This window comes from Acomys russatus, chromosome 5 (genome assembly GCF_903995435.1).
Source record: "Acomys russatus chromosome 5, mAcoRus1.1, whole genome shotgun sequence".
Lineage (NCBI taxonomy): Eukaryota > Metazoa > Chordata > Mammalia > Rodentia > Muridae > Acomys > Acomys russatus.
The window spans coordinates 56,432,212-56,459,216 of NC_067141.1; the positions used below are offsets into that span (position 1 = coordinate 56,432,212).

The 27,005-nt window shown below is 41.7% G+C and overlaps 1 protein-coding gene and 1 pseudogene across 2 annotated transcripts in view; one reads left to right on the forward strand and one right to left on the reverse strand.

The window, feature by feature from the left end:
- The window catches only part of Cpeb3 (cytoplasmic polyadenylation element binding protein 3), a 195,357-nt gene that overhangs the window by 155,083 nt on the left and 13,269 nt on the right, over positions 1-27,005 (reverse strand). The window contains exon 1 of one of the 2 annotated variants that reach the window (XM_051146393.1): positions 1,879-2,200. The exons of the other annotated variant lie outside the window; for it this stretch is intronic. The gene's annotated coding sequence lies outside the window, so the exon portion shown is untranslated. Of the gene's footprint in view, positions 1-1,878; positions 2,201-27,005 lie in introns of those variants that run through there. 2 annotated transcript variants of the gene reach the window in all.
- On the forward strand, positions 17,705-19,323 carry LOC127189881 (cytochrome c-like; annotated as a pseudogene).

Genomic DNA, 27,005 nt, shown 5'->3' on the forward strand with positions numbered 1-27,005 from the left:
GAGGTGGGGAGGGAGGAAGGGACAGAGTCTGTGAGATGAAGTGGGGGTGGGACTTTTAAAATGCATCTGAGATTTAAGTAGACAGTCAAGATAATTCTGGGGTTGCCAGATTTTCATTTTTGAATCCTCCAACTGCTGCCTCAGTCACAAGACTGGCAAATTTAGAATCCATTCTTTTATCACTAGTATTAGCAGTGAAAGACTATGGTTTGACGACCCTGAATTACCATATGCTAGCAACTGTTAAAAATAGAGGAGTACAAAGTCCCAAATTCTCATACATTGTAATTATAGTACATTACCCTCACTGCTTCATTTAGCCATATAAGGAGTGTATGGTATTTTCCACTTCACATAGAAAGGCTATATTCACCTCTGTCATACAACCTGTCTTCTTACTCAAGGATGAAAACAGTAATCACTCAAAACCAAGAGATTTCCATGCATGTAGTTATCACTGAATTAACTTGTCTCAGAATATGTTAATTGCTTTAAATATCTGACTATTACAGGGCTGAGACCTTGCAAACAAATATTTTGAAATGTTAAAGGAGCTATGACCAAACATATAATTATTTTTAGATGATGAGTCAGTACAATTGCAGTAAGGTTATTAATATATTTAATATAGTTAATTAGCTCATACTAAAGAAGCGTCTTTCTTGGGACATTTGTATAAGGGCATTCAAACACACACAACAGTTCTGTCTTTGGACTATTCAAATTTACAACTCTTAAAATGGAGGTGGTGTCGCTCTTAACTATTACACAAAGGATATAAGACAAGAAGTTGAATTAACAGTTGTTTTATTAAAACTATAATTAAAATGCTTAACAGATACCATCTTTCATTTCAAAGTTTCATATACAAAGAACATAGTGGGCTTAGGAAAACACTACACTTCTTTCAATCACCTTACTTTCCTTTCTATTCCTCTCCCTCCACCCCATCTCCAAAAAAGCCCAGTATAATACAAAACGCATCAAGGACTGCCTGCTACTATCAGTAGAGCTTGCTTCAGATTGCTTTTATGTTCCTCAGTTTCTGCATCTAAAACAATGGCTTTGGTTAGTGTTATAGGTAGAGCACAGAGAGGAGAGTGGGCCTTGGATTCAGACAGCACAAAGTCTCATCACTGCCAAAGAGGGTGGTCACAGACATTTCCATCCCTCCTTGTCACAGTTCTGCAGTAGACTTCTGGAATTTGAGAGCTTTGGTGAGCTATGATTTTCTTACAATAGCTTTATCATCATGGCTGAAGCATGTATTGGATTATAATCTTAGTATCACCTAGCTTTTCACATTGCTTGCATTCAACACTTTTGCAAATGCCTTTAGCTTAAACTGCATGCTCTCAATGGGGGAAAATGCTGTACTTGACCCACACCACCACCTCTAAGCCAAAAAAGTAACCTAAACTCAGAATATTTTATAATGGCTTTAACTACCATTAATACTATATCATTAAATTCTCAAAATGTTTAGCAAAACACTCCTTTCTTTTCTCAGTTCTCTTTAAAAATAATACAAATTTCACTTTCTGGATAAATTCACTCGGTCAAGGTCAAGACCCACCGTTTAATAAATAAGATCTTTTAAACAAACGCTAAGTCCATGATTAATATAAAATTTACAAAGTCAGTATGCAGTATCCTTAAGTAACTGCCTCTATAATTTGATTTGGAGGGGTTTTTGGTTTTTGTTTTTGGTTTGGTTTTTTTTTTTTTTTTTTTTTTTTTTCCCCTTCTTCTTTTTTTGCTTATATATAGCCAAGTCTGAGAAATAGATGCCTCTTTCCCCTCCCCCACCAGACACAATAGATCGGCTTTTACATGCAATGACCCAGTTTCAAGTAATAAATTCATAGCAGCAGTTACCTTTAAATGTCCAGTTTTTACAGATCGATAAAATTGAAAAAATGAATAGTATTTATTTCTTCTTTCGGGTTGATTATGTGACCGCTCTGGAAAAGCACTTTGACAACTGTAAGAAGAGTGGGCATGCGCACACAGAGGACTGTGGGGGCTGAAGTCCTTCACAAGGTACTCAGCCCAGCTTCAGCACGTTCAGCGAGGAAAGGAGGAAGCCTCGTAAATACAGATTCCAAGGGGGAGAGGTTGTGCCCGGATTATATTATAGCCTCCTAACCAATCTAAATCAAGAGTTGTTGAAATAAAAGAAGAAAAAATAAACTGGGTTGTCAATTTGATTTAGGAAGCAAGGCTAAAAGAAAAAGTAGATTGTAGGACTCAGAATAAATATCCAGCCGAGCTACCTTAAATGGTATTACGATGGTAATGGCTGGGTAGCCAGCAATACGAACCGAGAAAGGGAGAGAGAGGAGAGAGGAGAGAGGACAGAGAGAGAGAGAGAGAGAGAGAGAGAGAGAGAGAGAGAGAGAGAGAGAGAGAGAGAGATGCAGAACGACCACGGAATGATAACACTAAAGCCTCCACCCACTTTGCTTTGTTCTGTTTTGTGACACTGGAGACAGGTTTCCCTACCTAGCCCGGGCTAACCTGGATCCTCTGCCTCACCCTCCCAAAAACTGGGATTACAGATAAGAACTACCACACCTGCCTAAAGAAAACGCTTTTAATACTAAACTTTAAACATACCTTAATACTCAATGTGCTACTGACCTTGAAGGTAAAAATATGTTTTAATCACAAAGTTTGACATCCTATCTACCAGAACGGACTGTAACCCCTAGCTGGCTTAGAACTGGCTGTGTAGATCAAGCAGGCTTCAAATTTGCACCAATCCTCCTGCCTTTACTATCCCAGTGCTTTCGAGGCTTCTGCTACCACAGCCAGTTCAGTATTTCTCTGTATTTGAATTTTTACTGGATGAGCAAAGCCCACATTCATAATTGCTGTACTATTTAGGCTAAGGCAATAGAATGCTCATGAGTTCTTGGACAACCAGCTAGGGCTACACAAACCATAAAAGGGCTGGAGAGCTAGCTTAGGTGATAAAGTCCTTGCCCTCCCCCCCCCCAAGAAAAAAAGCCTAAGCATGGCAGCATTGCATCCTTATAAACTCAAAGCTGGAGAGGTGGGAACAAGTGGGTCCCTGGAGCTCTCTGACTGGCCAGGCTAGCCTACTACATAAATCCAGTCCAAACTGAGAGATAGTTGTTTTTGTTTTTGTTTTTTAAAGAAAAAGAAACGTCTATGGCCATATCATCCTGACTTCAACCTTTCTCTTCTGATCTAAGCAGGGCCTGGTTAGCACTTGGATGGGAGGCTGCCTGGGATAACCAGGTACTGTAGGCTCTTGGCCACTCCATCTTTCCGTTTGGCCATAACCTAGAGTCACTCCACCATGCCCCCATCCCTCTCCACCCCAGAAAATAAAATGGCAGACTGCTCCCAAGGAAGGACACTGAGGTTGACCTCTGACTTCCACTAGCACTCACACTTACATGCACAACTCCCACATATGTAAACACACAAACATATACCCATGCAAAAAAATATCTACCTGTATGCTGTCAGTCAACTCATCCTATTTTTACCTGATAAAATGAGGGTCTACATTGTATTATTGACATAGTACTCAAATAAAATTTAACTTTCACTGAAAATAATATTTAATAAGATACTAATTAAAACCTTAAGAGTGTTACTGCATTGGACAATGACTTTTTTTTTTTCCTCCGAGACAGGGTTTCTCTATGTAGCCTTGGCTGTCCTGGACTCGCTTTGTAGACCAGGCTGGCCTCGAACTCACAGCAAACAGCATGCCTCTGCCTCCTGCGTGCTGAGATTAAAGGCGTGCGCCACCACGCCCAGCCACTGGACAATGACTTCTTTGTTCAAGACTTTTAAAAACATATGCAGTTTCTTCCCCCTACCCCACCCCCCCCTTCCACCCCCAAGACAGGGTTTCGGAGAAACCTATTGCTCTGGCTGGCTATCCTGGAATTTCCTCTATAGACCAGGCTGGCCTCAAACTCACAGAGATGTGCCTGCCTCTGCTGATTAACGGTGTGTGCTACCACAGCTGACTTATATGTAGTTTCTAGTTGGGGTTAATTGTATTGGGGAAACATTTGGGGTTGATTTTGAAGCAGGAGGTCATTTAGCCCAGGCTGGCCTTGAACTTGCAATGTAGCTGAGTATGTTCTTGAACTCCTGATTTGTCTGTCTCTACCTCCCAAAGTAGTGGGACTATAGGTGCTACCACACAGAGCCTTTAATTTCTTTTTATTACTAAACTTGATATATGATTTCCCCTATTTTAACCTAATGTTTTCAAGGCCAACTCTCGCAGCACATTAACATCAACTGTCATTATGTACAGCTCCTGAGAGCAAAGATCAAGAGCTAAGTTTGCTCACAGAGGTAGGAGATACTATTTCTATGGAATCTGGTTCCATGCCAGTCACCCATGGGGTTCAGAGTAAATGTCAGTTAATGACTGTGCTGATTGACCTTAGACTTGAAAATGCTAAGCATCAGTTACAACTGTTGTAATTTTCTATTTCCCTTCCTGACTTGTAAATTAGAAAGAATTACCAGAAACTATACCAATTTGCATCTTTTAGTACTTTTGTTTCCAGGTTTTTTTTCTATCCTTCCTTCCTTTTGTTTTGTTTTTGGGTTTATGTTTTTGTTTTAATGAGTTTTTGTTTTAATGAGTTCGAGACAGGCTGTGTAGCCTTGGCTGGCCTCAAACTCAGAGACATCCACCTGCCTCTGCCTCTCAAGTGCCTCTCAAGTGTGGGCATCATGCCCAGATTGTTTCTGTTTTGAGACAAGATCTGAACTTACCTTGTAATCAAAGCTGACTTTGAACTTCTCTCCTTTTCCTCTCCCACCCATGTGCTGGGATTATGGGAGTATACCACCACATCTGGTTTATATAGTGCTGGAATGAACTCAGGGGTTCACGCATGCTATACAAGCACTCTATCAACTGAACCACATCCTCAAGCTCTGTGTCCAGTTACTTAAGGAATATTGTTATATAAGGAAAAAAAAACCAACCGTAATAATTAAGGTAGAAGTTAGGTGTAGTGGCACATGCCTGTAATCCCAACACTTCAGCAGCTAAAATAGCAGGATTCACACTAGCTCCAGCATTGACTATAAAGATTTTGTTGCCTAGCCCCCTAACTGCCCCCCAAAATTTATCTACTTCTTTATTCAAGTACATATCTGAAATGGTTTACTTGACCATTTATATATCCAACTGACCCCAAGTGCAGACCTGGTAATTCACAGGCTTGTAATTCATCACTCTTGGTGAGAGATAATGAACTTAAAAGTGACTGACTAATCTCTGCCCTTCTTTCCTAAAACAAGCACTCAGGGCTAAAAAGAAAATAACTCAAACAAGAATACCAAAGAATACACACCAAGCAAACATAGGACGGTCCTCAGCAAGGACAAAGGTTATCTACTGAAATATTGGTTTATAGGGTATGTGAGTGTGTGTGGGTGGGTGTGTGTCTGATGTCTGTCTGTCTGTCTCTCTCTCTCTGTGTATGTGTGTGTGTGTGTGTGGGTGTGTGTGTGTGTAGTATTCATGTCTACATGTGTGAGTACACATGTAAAGCCCAGAGGTTGACACTGGTTTTGCTGTTTGGGTTTTTTTTTTTCCCATTGTTCTCCACTTTATATTAAAGGCAAAGTCTCTAGTGCCTCACATTTGAATCTAAGATGGCTGATTCTGCTGATCCAATGAGCCTGCTTGCTCTAAGACTCCATCTCTGTCTCCTAAGCTCTAGGATCACAAGCAGGCTGCCATGCCATCCCAGAAATTACATGGACACTGAGGATAAAAACTCAGTTCCTCATACTTACATAGCATGTACTTTTCCCACTGAGCCGCCTTCCTAGCACTTCACCTTGTATTTAACCAAAATCATCAAATACATTTTTTTTTTTTTTTTTGAGAAGGAGCTCTGTAGCCCAGGATGGCCTTGAACTTCTGCTTCCCAGGCATAAAACAGCATACCAAGGTCATGTATACCTTTCTGGGCTGCTTTTCTCTCTCCTTAAGTTTCTGGACCGATTGGGTTCAATGAGACCTTATCTCAAAAAACAACAAAAGAAAACTAAATAGCAACCCAAAAAGGACAAAAATGTAGAAGAGGATGCAGGAAAGAAAGTGGCCAGAGAGCAGACAGGAGTATATATAGTCAAAGTACATGATGTGTGTATTTTTAAATGGCATAATAAAGCTCATTGTTTCATACAATGAATATATACTAGTTTTTCAAGTATCGAAAAAGTTTAGAAACATATCTAGAATTGAGAGTGTATTTCAGTAATGCAGTGTTTGCCTAGTATGTGCAAAGCCCTGGGTGGATCCCAAATACTGAAGGAAAAGAGAGAGAGAGAGAGAGAGAGAGAGAGAGAGAGAGAGAGAGAGAGAGAGAGAGAGAGAGAGATCTAGAAGAATATCTTCACAGCATTAAAGTAAACAACAATTTACTTGTTTGGGTATGGAGGATTGAATCCAGGGCTTGCACAGACTAAGCCCCCATTCTGAGCACTGGCCTATATCCAGGCCCCACCAAGTCCTTAAAACAAACCACAAATAAATAATAACCATGAATGAAAATAACAAACTGGACTAATTAGGAATAGTTTAGCTGGGTGTGGTGGGGCATGCCTTCAATTCCAGCACTTGGGAGACAGAAGCAGGTAGCTCTCTGAGTTGGAAGCCAGTCCTGTCTACAGAGGGAATTCCAGGACTGCCAGTGCTACACCGAGAAACCCTGTCTGGAAATTATATACATATGCATATAATTTTGCCACTGGACTTACTGGCCTATGCTTATAATCCCAGTATTTGGGAGGCTGAAGCAGGAGGGGTAGACAGTGAAGGACCCTCAGAGCTGTTAGTTAAATAGGAGTTGTAAAATTCAGCAAAAGCATTCGATCTGGAAATGGATTATGGTGAGCTCTGCAGATATAAAATTGCCTAGAGAAGGAATATAGAATCAAGGAGACCTAGGGGTACTGTACAAAGGAGGTGACATAATATCCAATTTTCTAGATCTTCAGGCAACACATCTGTATTGCCTCTGTTCTTTGTGAGACATTTTTTCATGTCCATTTTTTTCCACTCTGATTCTTTTTGTTGTTGGACTTTCTTATCCCTTTCTCCTTCAGGAATCTACCCTTTTTGATTTGTAAGAATCCTCTATATATTCTGATTATAAGCCCTTGATTAAAGTAGGGAGATAGATAGGTAGATAGATAGATAGATAGATAGATAGATAGATAGATAGATAGATTTTTATATATATTCTTCCATTATGTGGGTTTTTACTCTCTCACTAAAAAGTAAACAGATTTCCGTTTGGACGTGGTATTGTGTGTGCTTGTTTTGAGGAAAGGCCTACCTGAAACTTGCTATGTCACCGAGCTGGTTGACCTATCTTGTTTAATGGCACTGCCCTCAGTCCCATCACTCAATGTCAAGACTCTAAACAGAATTCTGTCCTCCTCCTTCTTCCTCAGGGAGGGAGTCTAATTTCACTAAAACTTGTTCATTCCACATCCTCAGTTTCTGCTTGTATCTCTTCCTCTTCATTTCCAGCCAGTATAATCCTGTCCCTTAACTACCTACCTTAAATATATGTCCTTCATACAGTGCCCTTCCAAATGCGGCTCCCATACAAAATCATGAATCATCTTTTACATATGCGTTTTCCATGGTGTGGCCTTCATGAATCTCTTGATTTTTGTATATATTCTTCCATTATGTGGGTTTTTACTCTCTCACTGAAAAGTAAGCAGATTTCCGTTTGGACGTGGTATTGTGTGTGCTTGTTTTGAGGAAAAGCCTACCTGAAACCTGCTATGTCCTCTTGCTGAAAGAGTAAGCTATAAAATCCTGCCCCGGGCAGGGCGTGGTGGCGCACACCTTTGATCCCAGCACTCGAGAGGCAGAGGCAGGCAGATCACTGAGTTCAAGGCCAGCCTGGTCTATAAAGCAAGTCCAGGACAGCCAAGGCTAGACAGAGAAACCCTGTCTTGAAAAAACAAAAACAACAAGCCGGGCGTGGTGGCGCACACTTTTAATCCCAGCACTCGGGAGGCAGAGGCAGGCAGATCGCTGTGAGTTCGAGGCCAGCCTGGTCTACAAAATGAGTCCAGGATGGCCAAGGCTACACAGAGAAACCCTGTCTCGAAAAACCAAAAAAAAAAAAAAAAAAAAAAAAAAGAAGAAGAAAGAAAAAAAAAACAAAAAAAATCCTTCTCCTTTTCTTCCCAGCCATGCCAACCTTGGCAGCTCTTCACCATGTCCTCGCCTTGAGCCTGGAATGCCTTCCTACCTCATTTGCTTCTATTCACTTCTGCTCTCTGAAGCCTTTGCTCACTATGTGTACAGAATCACCCCATTCGCTGTAGCACAGGTATACATCGAGGACAGTGTTCTTCATGCTTTGCTTACATGTTCATGGTAAACTAGCCACTGTAACCTAGGCACTGTGGAGATGTTGCACACAAGTTTATTGACCAAAGAACAAAGTATGTTTTGTCTCATAAAGGCTAAGAGAATTTTTAAGTTAATTAATTAACTTAAATGAAGTTAAGTGAAGAAAAACTTACTATTACATGTATTTCAAAACTGCTGGGTTGTTTTTTGGTTTTTTGTCTCAAAAAAAATAAAAAAGTCCAAAATAACAACAACAACAACAAAGAATAATATAGTCCTTGATCTGATACCTGATCAAGAAGGTTTTCTTCTGGCATGACAAATATGTATATATGTATGTACACACACACACACACACACACACACACACAGCTTCTCACTAGGTAGCTCTACATTAGACCAGGCTGGTATTGAACTCACAGAGATTCACCTGCTTATGCCACTCTAGAGCTGGGATGAACTTGTATACTACCATGCCAGGTGTATCGGCTGGTTTTGTGTGTCAATTTGACACAAGTTAGAGTCATCTGAGAAGGAGCCTCAGTTGAGGAAATGCCTCCATGAGATCCAGTTGTAGGAGAGCCCAGTCCATGGGCTGGTGGTCCTGGGTTCTAGAAAAAGGCAGGCTGAGCAAGCCATTAGGAGCAAATCAGTAAGCAGCACTCCTCCATGGCCTCTGCATTAGCTCCTTGCTTTTTGGTTATGGTGGTTTTGCTGTGGCAATAGAAATGCTAACTAAGACACCAGGTCTGCCTTTCTTTAATTTTTCTATTATTATTTTAGTACTTGATATGCATAGGTGTTTTGCCCGTGTGTGTATGTTTGTGAACGCTCAGAGGCCAGAAGAGGGCATCAGGCTCCCTAGAACTGCCTTACAGACAGCTTACAGTTACAGACAGTTGTGAACCACCATGTGAGTTCTGGAACTCAAAGCCAGGGCCTCCAGAAGAGCTGCCAGAGCTTTTTAACCACTGAACCACCTCTCCAGCAACACCCTTCCTCCATGTGTGAGTGTGTGTGTGTGTGTGTGTGTGTGTGTGTGTGTGTGTGTGTGTGTACGTATAAATGCAGCTGTACACATGCCATGATGTGTGGACGTCAGAAGCCAACTCAGGTTTTTATTTCTGACCCTCTCTGTGTTTGACCCTGTATATACCAGACTAGCTCCCACAAGCTTGTGGGGATGCTGTCTCCACCTTTTAGAGTACACTAGGAACACTGGGATTACAGATGTGATCACTGTTTACAGACAAACATACTCAGGCTTTTATGTGAGGTCTAGGGATTTGAACTCAAGCCCTGACACTTCACAGCAATAATTTTCTAAACCCACCAGCTGCCTACCTGGCCCTCATCTTTATTTCTAAATAGCTTTCTTATGCCATTCTGGAGCTTGTGTCAAGAGCCTTATGCATGCTAGGTAAGCGCTCTTACCACTGTTATTCCCCTTATATTCATTTTTAGTTTCAAAAAAATTGTTCAAGGTATTAATTAGATATTTTTACATACACAGTTTATTCATTAAAATTGTGTGAGGAGGGTAAGGGTATAGTTTAATGGTAGAGCACTCCCCTAACATGCTCAAGGTCCTGGGTTTGATTTCCAGCACCATGTTTTTTTTTTTTTTTTTTTTTAAATTGTGGATCCAGGAGGGTGACTTAGCAGGTAAAGGCACTAACTGCCTAAAGACCTAAGGAGAGCTAGTTCTAGGCTCACTATAGTGTGTGATACTGTCTCAAAAAGCAAGTAAATAGGCTAAAGAAATGGCCCAGCGGCTAAAAGTGTATGTTGCTCTTCAGGAGGACCTGAGTTTGGGTTCTTGGCACAGCAGGCAGTTCACAGTTGCCTGCAACTCCAGCTCCAGGGGACCTGACACCCTTTTCTGGCCTTTGCACATATCTACACACCTGTGACATACACTCCCATATGCATACAAACACATCCAGGCATAGTGGCCCAAGCCTGCAACCTTCAACAGTCAAGAGGCAGAGGCAAAAGGATGGATGATCAAGATCATTCTGAGTTGCACAGAGAGTTGCAAGCCAACCTAGGCTCCCAAAGACCCTGTTTCAAAACACAAAGCTGGCTGAGCACAGTGATGCATGCTTCTAATTCCAGCACTTGAGAGGCAATTACAGGAGGACTGAAATAAATTCTACCCAGTTCATGCATTTAATTATTCAAGAGGCTGGATATGCAGGTCAATAAAGAAGTGCCTGTCTAACAAGGCCCCGTGTACAATGCCTAGTACTGAAATAAAAAGTATTGTGCGGTCAGAGGACAACTTGAAGGAGTTTTTTCTCTTTCCTAAGGACCAAACTCAGATTCAGCAGGCTTGGTGGCAAATGCCTTAACCTACTGAGCCATCTGGAGAGACTTCCCCACTACATACTAATTTTTGATAATAATAGCCACTGGCTGGATTAGAATTCACTATGTATACCACGCTAGCTCTGAAAAAAAAATGCTTTGTGTTTTTCAAGACAGGGTTTCTCTGTGTAGCCTCAGCTGTCCTGGACTCACTTTGTAGACAAGCTGGCCTCAAACTCTGCAGCCATCTGCCTGACTCTGTCTCCCTGAGTGCTGAGATTAAAAGCACAGGCCACTACACCCTGCTAAAACTCTTAACAGTTTCAACATTTCGTTTGAAATGCAGTACAGGGTTGCTTCACAAACCAGTCAGAAAGATCTTGAATTTAAGGATAGCCTGGGCTATATAATAAGACCAGTAAAGGCATAAAGGCAGAGTGTCTGTCTAGCATGTGTAAGACTCCAAGTTCTACCCCTAGCAGAGGAAGAAAAGAAGTCATAAAATTGACACCAAGAGGAGCCTCAAGGAACAGGCTTTAGATGGATTATATTAGCTTTTACAATGTCACCTTCCACTCCAAAACTGAAGCTGTGACTTTGATGTGACTTGAGGATTTCCTCCATCTATCTATTTCACAGTCACATAGAAAAATTTTGTCACAGCATTCACTGCTGTCTATGGGGCATAGTCAAACACTTACGCTTGGATTAGGACTCTATGTCGTCCCAACCTATGTTTTCAGGCAGCAGCATCCCTACTCATTCGGGCGAGCTAGTCTACTAAGAACCATGAACCTCCCGGGGACCCTGCTGCTTGTTAGGTTAACGTGACAATCTCGAGCTCTATCCATTTTCCTGAAAATGGTATCATTTCATCCTTTATGGCTAACTAGGTAATATATTTTCTTTATCCATTCATAAAGACATCTAACTCAGCCTTTTTTCCAGTCAGGGCCTCACTAGGTTGCCCAAGCTGGCCAATGAACTCATCCTTCAACCTTGGCTGGTCTTGAACTTATGGTCTTCCTGCCTTAGCCTTCCAAGTAACTGGGATGGCATGCCTGTCCAACCATACCAGGCTTTGCAGTTAATATTTATGAAGCATAGATTGTGTGCTAGACACAATGCTAGCTGCTCTCCACATATTAACTTAGTTTTTTGTTTTGAAACAAAATACCTTGTCTTCTTTGTTTTTTATTTTATTTTTGAGACAAGTTTCACCATGTAGCTAGGACTGGCCTGGAATTGCCTGTGTAGTTTAAGCTAGGCTTAAACTCCTTATCCTCCTGCCTGAATGCTGGGATTACAGAAGTGTAGCACCACATCTGTTTTAACTAATTTCATTTTGCCCATGTAATAAAGCTTTGGGGTAAATACTATCTTTAACAACAGAAGTTTAAAAAAAAAAAGAGGGGGGAGCAACTTATGTGATTTACTACTTGCACAACTATTGGCAGAGCAAGGACCTAATTTCAGGTTGACACCTACCCTGTCTTTTGTTTAATGACTCATACAAACAGATCCTTTTCTCCTCAATTCCCCGAGCCACAGGAACAGTTGGAGCTTCAAGGGTGTGGAAAGAAGGCAAAAGCTGGTTTAGCGACCTCTCTTTCTACCACTGAAGCAACAATATACGAAAACCAGTGCAAAGGTTCAACCAAATTCTACCCATGGGCAAGAGTGTCCCTCTCTAGGGTGTCCTAAAATAAGCATGACAATTGTCCAGAAGTTGACTCACCAAAGCCCCATGCAGTGGCTCATCCTGATAATTCCAGCACTAGAGGTGGAGGCAAGAGGATCTGGAGTTCAAGGTTATCTTCAGCTCTACACTGAGTTGTCATCTTAAGTTCTATAGTGAGCTCAAGGCCAATCTGGGCCACATGAAACTCTGTCTAAAAATAAAAAGACAACTGATTTGTCTTAATACATTGAGAGAAAAGGCTAGTCCAGACTAGAAGTAACAAAGCAAACTCTGCATTAGCAGACAGCAATTAGCAGGTTCTACACAATCTGATGAGTCATAGGAATCACCACAAGGACAAGGTTGGTGTCTCTGTCCAGGTAGCCCTTGGACCCCTCATTTGATGCCAAGCAGTGTCTGTTTATTATCAGTGCCTTTCTCACATGGGGACCTGAACTTTACCAAATGTCTTCACTTTTATAATATCTGACTTGATGCTAGTAGCTTATACAGTAGTAGACGGTACAGAGCGCTTGCCTTCCCCTTCACAGATCACATAACACAGCCCTCAGCACTAGAAAATGAGCAGCAGAAACTGAAATCCAGCCCTCACTCCTCTAGGCAAAGACATGAACTTTATTGTAGAGCTGCGTCCTGAAGGGGCAAGCCACAAACGGGACGCCTGAATACATTCGCGTCCCCACCACAAGCCAATCAGGTTTAAGCTCAGAAACGTTCTAAAACAGTTCTTGCACAGTATATCTGGGACTGGGCTTTATATAAGTGATGTATATTTATCACTGCAGCTCAGTGATAGTGTTTACCTAGCACCTTGATCGGCCCTGGCTTTGATCCCAGCATCTAGAAGGGCATAGATCCAAGAAGAGTTGATTCTGTTCTATTAATTCATCTGTGAGTTTTGTTGGTTTTTCAGACAGGGTCTCCATACACAGACCAAGCTAACCTTGAATTAACTACCTACCTCAGCCTCCTGAATGCTGGGCTTTTGTTTTATTTTATTACTCACACTATAACTCATTCAGTAGCTAAATTGCATGTAAGTCATTTTGCCTTCTATTTTTTCTTCCATAATTCATCTTTGTCTTCTCTTATTGAAGACTGGCTTCCTTAAGGTCTTGCTTTAACCACATAAGCCAAAATCCAGAGGTATATTTCACAGGTTTTGTTTGGTTGGTTGTTTGGTTTGTTGTTGTTTGAGACAGTATACCCTAAATGACCCAAACTGGTCTCAAATTCATAAGCCTCCTTCCTCAACCTCCTGAGCACTAGGATTACAGGCATGTGCCACCACACCTGACTCTATGACTGACATTTTCTGGAGGAATCGGAAAAACAAATATGTGTGGCAACTGTCTCCGCTATTACTTTTGGAAAAAAAAATAGACAGTAGTAGAGGATCAACTCAATATTGTAAGAGGTGACATGTGGAAAGGGCATGAGATTATCAGATTCAGTTGTCATCAGGGACAGTGGCAAATGACTGGAATACCAGTACTCAGGAGGCTGGCACAAAAGGATCAGGAATTCAAAGCCAGCCTTGGCTCCCTAGTGAATTTGAAACAAGTCCAAGTTAAATGAAACCCTGTCTCAAAAATAAATTATATCTACATCTGATTGTCTAAGCTTAGTTATTCCCATGACCAGTCCCTTGGTCCTAAGAAACAACAGCAGTAAGTATTTGGGCCATAGGTGGCACTTCTGCTACTACCTAGCCCACTACCCTCTTGTAGGGAACTCAATACCCTACACTTCCTAAAAAGGACAAACTATCTCTAGGAGCAGTGGTGGACCCTGTATTCCTGAGTACTAAAAGACTAACACAACAAGATTACTTGAGCCCAGGAATTTGAGGCCAGCCCAAGTTGGCCTTGAACTTGTGGTCCTCTTGCCTCAGCTTCCCAAATGGCTTCAATGACCAGACTATGCAACCAGTCCAGCCACAAATGATAACTTTGGGAAGAAAAGGAGCCCAGACTTACATGTAGACAATATGCCTATAAAAACCATGTTCTCAGTTTCTTAATTTGCTTCCTCTAGAATAAAATGGAGACAATTTAACAGCTGCTGTATCTAAATATCCAAAATTATGTTAGTATGTATGAAAGCATTTTTTACAAGCTCAAACAGTAAAGGCTAGTGTTCGCAGTCTAAAGTTAACGTGGGAGGCAGTTGAACTACCTAGAAAGTCTATACTGTGATCCTTTGTCTCTGTCTCCTTCCAACTTAACACTAACACCAGGAGTCACATAAGTCAGCAACTAGGGGAATAGGATCTTACTAGCCAGATTACACACACACACACATACACACTCACCTTTTCTTTTTGACACCCATTATGCAGTCCTGGCTGGCCTTAACCTCACAGAGACCCACCTGCCTCTGCCTCCAAGTTCTGGAAATGAAGACATGTACCCCCCACATCAGCTCCAGAGACTTCTTATGCCAATTCTTCCTACAGACTGTATTTTCTACTTCTGGACACGGAATACAATGAGGCATGATCTCAACCACCACAGGATGTGTGTGTGTGTGTGTGTGTGTGTGTGTGTGTGTGTGTGTGTGTGTGTGTGTTGGGGCAGGGTTTCTCTGTGTAGCCCTGGCTGTCTTGAACTCACTCTGTAGACCAGGCTGGCCTCTAACTCACAGTGATCTGCCTGCCTCTGCATCCCAAGTTCTGGGACTAAAGGCGTGAGCCACCATGCCCAGCTATGAATGCAGATATTTTTAATAGTTTCTGTTTCTTTTGTTTATTAGATTTAAATTTTTGTGTATTGGGAATTTCTTCATCATCTGTTAACAATGTTTATACTAGCTAACATTCTGAACTGCATAGGAATTTCTTATTATGCCTTAGGGCAGTGGTCCTCAGCCTGTGGGTCTCAACTGCTTTGGCAAACCTCCATCTCCACAAATATTTACATTACAATTCATAATAGTAGCAAAATTACAGTTATAAAATAGCACTGAAAATAACGTTCTGGTTGGGGGTCACCATAATGAGGAATTGTATTAAAGGACTGCAACATTAGAAAGGTTGACAACCACTGCCTTAGGGAGTTAATCTTCATATAACTCTAAATAATAAAAGCTAAGATTCTTTTGCTTGCATTTTCATGTGGGTTTTTTTTTTTTTTTTTTTTTTTTTACATTTATTGTGTGTGTATGTATGTCGGGGGAAAGAGGAAAGGAGGGGGTGGGGAGTGAACTAGTTCTCTTCCTCCAGCATGCAAGTCCTGGGGATTGAATTCAGATCAAGTTTAACAGCAACCGACTTTAATTTCTGAGCCACCACCCACTCCCTCTGCCTTATTTTTGTTTTGTTTTAAGGAAACTCTAGTTTAGGAATGATAAATAGAAGCCGAAGAAATGGCTCAACGGTTCAGATCTCTTGTGGCTCTTCCAGATGATTAGAGTTCTGTTTGTAACACCCATATAAGAGAGATGGCTCAGAGGTTAAAAGCACTGGCTGCTTTTCCTAAGGTCCTGAGTTCAATTCCCAGCAACCACATGGTGGCTCACAACCATCTATAATGACATCTGGTGCCCTCTTCTGGCCTGCAAACATACATGTAGGCAGAACACTGTATATATAATAAATAAATATTTTAAAAAGGAAGCAGGGCAGCCAGGTGCAATGGTGCACACCCATAATCCCAGTACTATGAGAAGCAGAGGCAGGTGGATCACTATGAGCTCAAGGACAGCCTGGTCTACAAAATGGGTCCAGGAGAGCCAAGGCTACACAGAGGAACCCTATCTCGGGGGGCGGGGGGGACCAAAAAAAAAAAAAAAAAAAAAAGAAACAAAGCACCAAAAACCAGGGTATGATGGGCATACTTGTAATCCCACTTCTGGGGAAGCACAGATGGGAGGATTCCTGGGGCCTGCTGGCCTAGCCTAATTGGTAAATCCCAAGTCCTGATGAGAGATCCTGTCTCACAACCTCCTAGAACTCCAGCTCCAGAAGATCCTGTGCCTCAGGCCTGCTCCAGCACTCACCCAAACATGTACATATGCCAAAACACACACACACACACACACACAGATGAATTATTAAATAATAAATAATATCAAGAGGGGTGGAGACATAGTCCAATAGTACAGCACTTTCCCAGTGTATACAAGAGCCAAATATATTTTAAGTATATTTATTTTTAATATATATTTTATTAATTTATTCATATTACATCTAAATTGTTATCCCATCCTTTGTATCCTCCCATTTCTCCCTCCCTCCCGCTTTCCCCCTACTCCCCTCCCCTATGACTGTGACTGTATATGCTCATAGGCTATCAAGTCTCTTCTTGGTAGCCTGCAATCCTTCCTCTGAGTGCCACCAGGCCTCCCCATCCAGAGGACATGGTCAAATATGGGGCACCAGAGTTCGCGTGAAAGTCAGTCCCCACTCTTCATTCAGCTGTGGAGAATGTCCTGTCCATTGGGTAGATCTGAGTAGGGGTTAAGTATATATGTATTAAGACATTTTGAAAATATGTTTTTTGGTTTGGTTTGGTTTTTGGTTTTTGTTTTTTGTTGTTGTTTTTGTTTGTTTGTTTGTTTTGAGACAGGGGTCTCATGTAGTCCTTGTTGGTCTCAAACTCACTATATATTTGTGACAGTCCTTGAATCCTAATCTTCCTCCCCCTACTGTCCAGTGCTTGGCAGCAGCAAGTGCTCTTACCCGCTGAACCACTTTGCCAGCCAACCCCCATCACTTTCTGAATGATTCTCTTTCCTGTGCATCCATGCTCCTAAACTTACTGTGTAGCTCAAGCTGTCCTCTGCACCATCCTCCCTAGGCAGGGGTCACAGATGTGTATCAGCACAGCAAACTTCAACAGCTTCCCTTTGAGACCGGATACTCCAGGTTCAGGTACTTGAAAACACTGGAAATTTCTGGCTGCAGTTAGGACTCAACATTTTCTCCAGAGGGCTTTGTTACCTTTATTGGAAGCAGCACCCGGCATGTGCCTGCTATTCTGAGGCACCTTGTCTGAGGCACTCAGAGCAGGTAGAAGCAGAACATAACCAGGGGCCTGGTGAGCTCTTACAACACTTCAGCTTCTCTAGCCTGACTCACCAAACTGTTCAGAAGCAAACCACCCCAAAACCTTATGAAGCACACACTCGGGGCCAGTCATGGCTACTGACTGGCCAGTTTTCTGTGTTGGTTACTTCAGCATCACTGCGACCAAAATAGCCTAGCAGAAGCCGCTTCAGGGAGGAAAGGTTTATTTTGGCTCATGTTTTCACCAGTTTTAGGGAAGCATGGCAAGCTCAGAGCAAGCATGCGGCAGAAATGCCTCACACAGTAGAGAACAGGAAGCAGAGGCCACAGCCAGAACTAGGGGTATGAAGCCGTTGGACTGTTTGTCCCTAGTGATCAACTTCCACCAGGCAGGATCCACCTTGTAAAAGCTTGATAACTTCAAAGTAACACTGAGAGTCCATTTTAAAGGAGCTTTCACGGAAACCGAGAAGAAGGTCTGTCCTGTAACGCCAGAGTGGAATAGTCTGTAGACCTCTGTTAGGGCTTTTGGGTCAATTATGCCATTTCACGCTGGTATTTCCGGGGGTTTTTGTTTTTGTTTTGTTCTTGCTTTGTTTGGTCTGGAAGACATGTTCATTAGGGGAAGTAGAGTATTCACGTCACCCACAATTACAGTGTTGGAGTTAATCTGTGGCTTAGCCTCTAGCAATGTTGATTTTATGGAATTGGGTGCTCCCAGTTTATATGTTTATATGTAATGTATGTATTTTTTGAGTTGTAGTCTCCTCTTATTGGATTTTTAACAATGGGAAGAAACTGGTACTGGGAGGCAGAGGCAGGCATCTCTGTATGTTGGAGGCCAGCCTGGATATAAAGTGAATCCAGGCACGGGTACACAGAGAAACCTCGTCTCAAAAAGCAAAAGAAAAAAGAAAGAAACTTAAACTATATTCCATGAGACACTGTGGTGTGAGGAGCAGAGTCAGAAGACCCAGGTGCTTCGTCAGCCACTAACAGGATAACCACACACCGACTTTCCTAAAAGGGTTGTATTTGTCCTATTTGGCAATACGACATGACACTTAATTACTCTCAAAACTATTCACACGGTGCCTTTAATCCCAGCACTCAGGAGGCAGTCAGATCTTTTTGAGTTTGAGGCCATCTTGGTATACAAATAGAGTCCAGGACAGCCAAGGCTACATAGAGAAACCCTGTCTCGAAAAACCAAAAAAGTAAAATAAAATAAACTATTCACACTTAACATCAAATGATAAGGCTACTCTATTGTGTCTAACCTCAAAAATCTATTTAGTTTTTTTGTTTGTTTGTTTGTTTGTTTGTTTTTGGTTTTTCGAAACAGGGTTTCTCTGTGTAGCCTGGGCCATCCTGGACTCACTTTGTAGATCAGGCTGGCCTCGACTATTTAGGATTTTAGAAGCCTGGTCTCCTCAATTACAAATCTGAGGACAGAGGGTGGGATATCTGTCTTTGGGTCGTAATGTTTGTGGTGTCAACCAGCCAGGAGCAAATTAAAAAATAAGTTATGTTGAGAAAGATAAGAAGATTTTTGTTCAGAAGTGTGCCCAGTGCCACACTGTGGAGAAGGGAGGCAAGCATAAGACTGGACCAAATCTCCACAGTCTTTTTGGGCAAAAGGCAGATCAGGCCACTGGATTCTCTTACACGGATGCCAACACGAACAAAGGCATCACCTAGAAAGAGAGTACACTGATGGGGTATTTGGAGAATCCCAGAAAGTACATCCTTGGACCAGAAATTACCTTTGCAGGAATTAAGAAGGAAGAAAGGGCAGACCTAATAGCTTATCTTAAAAAGGCTAACAATGAGTAATTCCACTGCCTTATTTATTACAAAGCAAATGTCTCATGGCTTTTTATGTGTACCATAATGTAATTCATACACCAAAATTGAGATCATGAATGGCTAACAATGTTTTTTATTGGACAGTCTGATTTAAGTAAAACTGACTTGTAGTAAAGTGCATATGATCTTAAAAAACACAACAACAATCCCATTGCATACATACTATCATCACTGCTCTCCCTCTCTCGAGATTGGGCTTAATTTTAATTAATGATGCTACACATTCAACAAAGAGGGGCATTAACTCAAACCTATTAAATGGTTTTATATTTACAGTTATATAACGGTATATGAATATGTTTAAACCCTGGGGAAACTCTCACTGTCTCAGAAACAAGAAGATCCACCTGTGTTTCAGTTTGTGGTCACTGGCCTGTTACAGGCAGAGGCTAAACATCACGAAGCAACTGTCTACTCTTGGCAATGCCAACTTAATTAGAATTCCCTATGTCAAGGATGCTGCCTTTTGCCACTGAAAGACACTTATGTGGTTTGTGTATGATATCAAATAAAGAGTATTTAACACACACAAATCTGAAGACAAAACTATGAGGAAAATATATACTAAGTTTCTTAAACATTCTATGTATGTAAGGAATTAAGGAACTGTTATCATTACTATTACAGAAATGTTTAATTAATAAAATATCAACTATCAAAGTACTCAGGGTGGGAAGGGGGCTCAGCAATGAAGAGTACTGCTGTTTTTGCAGAGGACCCAGGTTTGATTCCAAGCACCCATGTGGTGGCTCACAAATATACACACATAATTCCAGTTCCAGGGCACTCAATACTCTCCTCTGACCTCCATGAGCAATAAGCACACATGTGGTGCACATACATATATACATACAAGCAAAATAAAATAAATCTTGAAAAAGATAAAGCGAGCCGGGCATGGTGGTGCACACCTGTGATCCCAGCACTTGGGAGGAAGAGGCAAGTGTATCTCTATGAGTCCTAGGCCAGCCTGGTCTACAAAGTGAGTCTAGGACAGCCAGGGCTACACAGAGAAAACCTGTCTGGAAAACAAAACAAAACAAGACAAACAAGCTAACAAACAAACAAAAAAGATAAAGCACCACAAAGAATAGGTTTGGTGATCCATATGTGAATACGGATCCTCACCTCTACCTCCCCAGTGCTGGGATCTTACACACAGATCACCACATCCCGGCTCTCTCAGGTACTCCTCACAGCCACAAAAACATCTGACTAAACACCTCCTTTCTGGTATAAGAGCTGTTAATTTCGGTTAAGTCCAGTTTGTTCTTCCTTCTGTCACTTGTGGTGGTGTTATCATGTGTAAAAAAAAAAAAACACAATCTAGTCCCAGGTCCTGGGCATTTATACGTATGCTTTCTTCTAAGAATTTTATACTGTTAGCTCTTACATTTTGGTTTTTGATCAAATTTTAGTTAATTTTTCTTCATGGTGCGAGGAAGGAGTCACCATTCATTTTCATGTAGCTGTCTAGCTGTGGTGAAAATAACCACATTCCTCCTACTAGATTATTTTGTTTCCCTTGTTGAAAATAAACTGACCATCATGAATATCAGGACTTGTTTCCAGACGTCTGGTCCACTAATCTAAATATCTACCTCTATGAAACTACTATACTATCTTGATTACTGTAGTATTTTAGTGAGCATTAAAATTGGGAAATGAGCACCAATGAGAAGGCTCAGCAGGTAAAGACAATTTCTGTCAAGTTTAAAAAGCGGAGTTCAGGCTCTCCAAGACCCACATCATCAAAGGAGAGAACCAACTCCTAAGTCATGAGCTGCACGTGGTGGCGCACGCCTGTAATCCCAGCATGTGGGAAGCAGAGGAAGGCGGATCTTTGTGAGTTCAAGGCCAGCCTGATCTACAAAGTGAGTCCATAATAACCAGGGCAACACAGAGAAACCTTGTCTCGGAAAAAAAAATTAAAAAAAAAAATCAACAACAACAAAAAAAGAAATATGGGCCGAGGCTGTAGTTCAGTTGGTAAGAGTACCAAGCTCTGGCTTCAATACCCAGAATCCAATAAATTAGCTATGGCAGCACCTGCCTCTAATATCAGTACTCAAGGTGGAGGCAAGATCAGAAGTTTAAAGTCATCCTAGGCTATATAGAATAAATAAAGCCAAAATAAATAAAAAATAAATACAGAGATGAGAGAGTTCCTGGCCAGCATGGTCAACGGGAATTCCATCTTAAACAAATGGCACTGATCAGAATGAGGCTGGAGATGCAGCTCAGTGATACAATGTTGCCTACATGCATGCGGCCCTGCAGTCAATCCCAAGCATCACAATAAAGAAAACTATTTTTAAGTCAGGGATGTGAATTCTCTAACTTGGTTCTTCCTTTTAAATCATTTTTACCTTTATTTTATTTATTTTTCAGTTGGGAGAGCACATGTATGCAGGACGTAATGTGTGATGGTCAGAGGACACCTCTGAGAAGATGGTTCTCTCCCCCAACCAAGTAGGTTCTGGGGATCAAACTCAGGGGATCAGAACTAAGAGCAAGCGCATTCACCCACTGAGTTCTCTCTGTCAGCCCTGGGTCTTCTCTTACAGGAGCTCTCCGGCTCCTCTAGATCAGCAGCATTTCTATGAGACCTTTAGGATCAATTTGTCACTTTCTACAAAGGTGAAATTTTGACAGTAATTGCCCTGCGTGTATAGATCAGTGTAGGGAGTTATTACAAGCTTTAAAATATTAAATACGTAGGCATGCAACTCACACACACAGAGTCTTTGATGAACTCTTTCCACCTTCTTAGTTTTCATGTGTTATTCACTTCTCTTGTTAAATTGATTCCTTTGTGTTTTATTTTCATTTTATCATCTTCGTTGTATGTGCACTTGACATGTAAGGATGTAAGTATGGATGCATGAACGTCAAGGTGCACACATGGAGAGAGCCTGTCAAGAGCTGGTTCTCTCCTTGTACCCTGGACTCCAGGGATTGGACTCAAGGACCATGTATCTAGTGTTTCTACCCACTGAGCCATCTTGCCAGCCCAGTGTTGTTTGTTCTCATGTAACCTAACCTAACTTTGAACTTACTATATAGCTGAGGCTAACTTTGAACTTCTGATCCTCTTGTCTCAACTCCCCAGTGCTGGGATTACTATTAACCACCACCACACCTAGGTTTATGTGGTGCTAGGGACTGAACCTAGGACACTATGCATGTTAGCCAAGTACTTTACCAACTGAGCTATATTCCGTCTTAGTTGGTTCCTTTTGATGTTTTAATATATGAAACTACTTTTCCTTAATTTAATTCCTGGATTGAAAACTGCTAATGTACAGAAATACAATAGGTCTTCCACATTAATCTTACAACCTATAATCTTGTTAAGCTTGCATTTTGGTTCCAATATTTGGTTTTTTGTTTGTTTGGAGACAGGGTTTCTCTGTGTAGCCTTAACTGTCCTAGAACTTGCTTGGTAGACCAGGCTGGCCTCAAACTCACAGAGATCCAACTGCCTCTGCCTCCTGAGTGCTGGGATTAAGGCAGGGGCCACCACCATCACCACCACCTGGTTCTAATATTTGTTTTGTGTTATTCCTTGAAAATATTTTCATTGTGTTTTACTTTGTTTTGTTTGGTGAGAGTATTGTACTATATAGACCAGGCCAGCTTTGAACTCACAGAACCTACCTGCCTGTGGCTCTGTGCACCAGTCGCCATGCTGGGCCTCATTAAAGATGTTTTAATACAGACTTCCAATAAAAAGGCGAAGAAAGGTTCTTAGAAAGAAAGACACACCCCACAGCACAGGCGTGTACATCCCCTAACAGAGAGCAGCAAAAAGTAAGACATACTCAAAGGGAGTTACCGCCTAGGAATTTCCTAAGCATAAGGTCTTTTATTCAGCAAATAACATAGTTTTTCTTCCTCCTTTCCAAGTGGTCTGCTTGTCTGTTACTGTGATAAAATACTGACCAATGGCAACTTGGGGAGGGAAGGGCCTATGTCACTCACCTGTCCAAACCACAGTCGTCATTAAGGAAGTCACAGCAAGAACTCAAATAAGAGGAGAGGCCAGAACCATAGAGGAGAGCTGCTGACTGGTCTACTTCGCTCTGAAACGTCACAAGCCAAGCCCCCTAACCCTCCTGTGCGCCCCCCCCCCCCCGGCCTTTTCTGCACCTCTCTCAACATTCCTATCTTCCAAGCTGCCATAACAGCTCAGAAAGTTCTGAGAATTCAAAGGCCTTTTCTAGCCCAAAGCTTCAAATGCTCCCACAATCCTCCCAAAAAACCATGTTTGTCTCAGCAACAGCCAGTCCAGTACCAATTTCTGTCCTAGTTTGTTTCTGTCACTATGATTAAACACCAAGACCAAAAGCAACTTGGGGAGGAAAGTATTGATTTCACTTTACATGTTATAATCCATCATCAAAAGATGCCAAGGCAAGAATTCAAGTAACAATCCAGGAGGCAGGACCTGAGGCAGACACCATGAAGGAGTGCTGCTGCTCACTGGCTTGTTCTGTATGGCCTGCTTTCTTACACACCCGGGCCCAGCTGTCCAGGGGTAACACTGTCCACAGTGGGATGTGGGCCTTGTCATGCCAACTGGCAAGTGAGAGAAAATGCCCACAGACCAGTTTCCTCAGGTGAGGCTCTCTCTTCTCAAGTGACTCTGTGTCCAGTTGACAAAAGCTAACCTACAGATGCCTTTGTTTCTTTTCTCACTTAATTGACCTGACTAGGGCCTCTAGGACATTGTTGAGTGAAGGTTTCAGGAGCATACATTCTATTTTATTTCTGAGGGAAATTTTCAATTTTTCACCATGTAGCATGAGGTTGACGTGTGTTTTTCATAGAGACACCTGGCCGAAACAGAAGAACCTTCAAGCCGGGAGGGGGTGGCGAGAAGATCTCTGAGTTGGAGGCCAGCCTGGTCTACAGAGGGAGTTCCAGGATAGCATGCATACATACAAAAACCCTGTCTCAAAACACTAAAAAAAGAAAAGAAAAGAAGAACCCCTCAAGGCTGGAGAGATGGCTCAGCAGTTAGCACTTAACCTCTCTTGCACAGAAGCCAAGCTGGGTTTCTAGTACCCAGGTAGTAGCTAAGAACCACATGTAACAGGGTTTGACACCCTCTTCTGGCCTCCTCAGGTGCACAGACATGCATGCATGCATGCGAGTGAAACTCTCATACACATAAAATCAAAGGGAGGGAGGGAGGGAAAAACAGAGAGAAGAGAGACAGACAGACAGACAAGCCCTCCTACTCCTAATTGTGGGGTCCTGTTTTCTCCCTCTCAATGGCAAACTGGGACTGAAAATAACAAATTAGTAAGTCTGACTTAGGTTCCCAGAGCATGCATTATGTACTTGCATACGTGGAGATCAGAAGACAGCTTGCAGGAGTCAGTCCTGTCCTTCTACAATGTGAGTTTTGGGGATGAAACCCAGGTTGTCAGGCTTGCTGGCAAAGGCCTTAACCCAGGGAGCCATCTTGCCAGCCCAATTACTTGCTTTAAAATATTTCCAAAATGTTGCTTGATTTTTTTTTTTTTTTCTAAAATTTCAGCAAGTTGACGCCAAATTGCTTAAATTCTGGGTAGCACATAGCTACAGTTTGTGTTCCAGGAGCCACAAACAGCTACTGTCAATTCAGAGTCAAGAACTTCCCAGGGGAGGAAAAAACTAAAACACAAGAAAATATACATAGTAAAAGAAAGCACTGAGCACTGAGAAGGGAGCTCATTGGTTCAAACTTCTAGGTCCTTTGGGTTCTAACAATTTCAGATGAAAGAAAAAACAAAAACCACTTTAGTCCATATGACATATAGGCTAGTGAAAAATAATAAACATCTTTTCATTTGCTCACTATCATTAGAGAAATGTCTGTTGAGATCTTTTGTCCATTTTCAACTTAGGCTACTTTTGTGTTAATTATTGACTTGTTTTTTGAAACAGGGTGTTGTTATGCTGCCCATTTATTATTATTTATTATTATGCTCATCTAGGATTAGCAATTGTCCTGCCTCAGCCTCCTGAGTGCTAGAATTATAGGGCTGGCCTCAAACCTGTTCATTCAAACAATTATCCCGCTTCCATCTCCCTTGCCACAGGGACAAGGTGGACTAAGTGGATGCCACTGCACCTGGCTACCATGCTGGAGATGGAGAAGGGTATAGCATACCCATTACACATACAGAGACTAGAAATACAAATATTCAAATCTAAAGACTAACAAAATGAGTTTTTAATTGCTTAATCTTGAGCAGTAAAAGAAACTATTTGGTTTTAATTTTTAATGCATGCACGATGGTAAATATATGACCGTTAGTGCTGTTTGGATTCAATGTTTTGAATGATGCTAATGTACAAGGAATTTTTATCTGCAGTTGCTTGTGCCGTTGGTTTAAGTGTTAATGCAGTGGAAAATGAAATGATGTTTCCTATTATTATGAAAACAGACTTCATATGTTGTCTGGAAGAGGTCTGGGGAAATTCTAGGGTCTACAAGACCAGGTTTTCAGTGGTTCTATGAAAAACATGGCTGTTTGAAAAGGAAAAGTGTCTTCCATATACATTTTCTCATACAAATACACTCCAGCCTATAATCCAAGTACAAAAGAGACTGACACAAAAGGATCACTCAGAGCTCCAAACTAGCCTTAGCTACAAAGTAAAACTAGTCTAAAAAGTCAAAAGAGCCAGGGATGGTGGCACACACCTTTAATCCTAGCACTCAGGAGGCAGAGGAAGGCAGATCTCTGTGTGTTGGAGGCCAGCCTGGTCTACAAAGCGAGTCCAGGACAGCTAAGGCTACAAGAAAAACCCTGTCTCATAAAACAAAAAGTTAAAAGAGCTGGGGTGGTAGTGTCCCACACTTTTAATCTCAGTATTCAGGAGGCAAAGGCGGGCAGATACTGAGGTGAAGGCCAGCCTGGTCTATAGAGTGAGTTCCAGGGTAGCCAGGGCTACACAAAGACACCCTGTCTCGAAACACAAATACACATAACAACAACAACAGCAACTATAAATCAAAATATCTAAATAAAATGGACATTCCAGGGCTAAGCTACAGAAGAGAAAATATACTATTCTGCCCTATACTTTTTTTTTTTCTTTCTTTCTTTCTGTATTGGCTAGTTTTATGCTAACTTGCCACAAACAAGAGTTATCAGGGAGGAGGAAGTCTTGATTTTAAAAAAATGCCTCCATAAGATCCAGCTGTAAGACATTTTCTTAATTGGTGATTGATGGAGGAAGGGCCCAACCCACTGTATGTGGTGCTATCCCTGGGCTGGTGGTCCTGGGTTCTATAAAAAAGCAATCAAGTTGCAAGCCAGTAAGCAGCATCCCTCCATGGCCTCTGCCTTCAGGTTCCAGCCATATGTGAGTTCCTGCCCTCACTGCCTTTTTTTTTTTCTTCAAGATTTATTTATTTACTTTTACATATAGAGTACTCTTGGCTCTACATACACCTGCAGGCCAGAAGAGGGCATGAGATCACATTATGGATGGTTGTGAGCCACCATGTGGTTGGTGGGAATTGAACTCAGGACCTCCGGAGGAGCAGTCAGTGCCCTTAACCTCTGAGCCATCTCTCCAGACTTGTCCTTACTGCTTGATGATCCACTGTTCTATGAAACTATGAGCAAAATATACCCTTTCCTTCCCACGCTGCTTTGGTCATCATGTTTCATCACAGCTACAGTAACCCTAACTAAGACGCTTCTTTC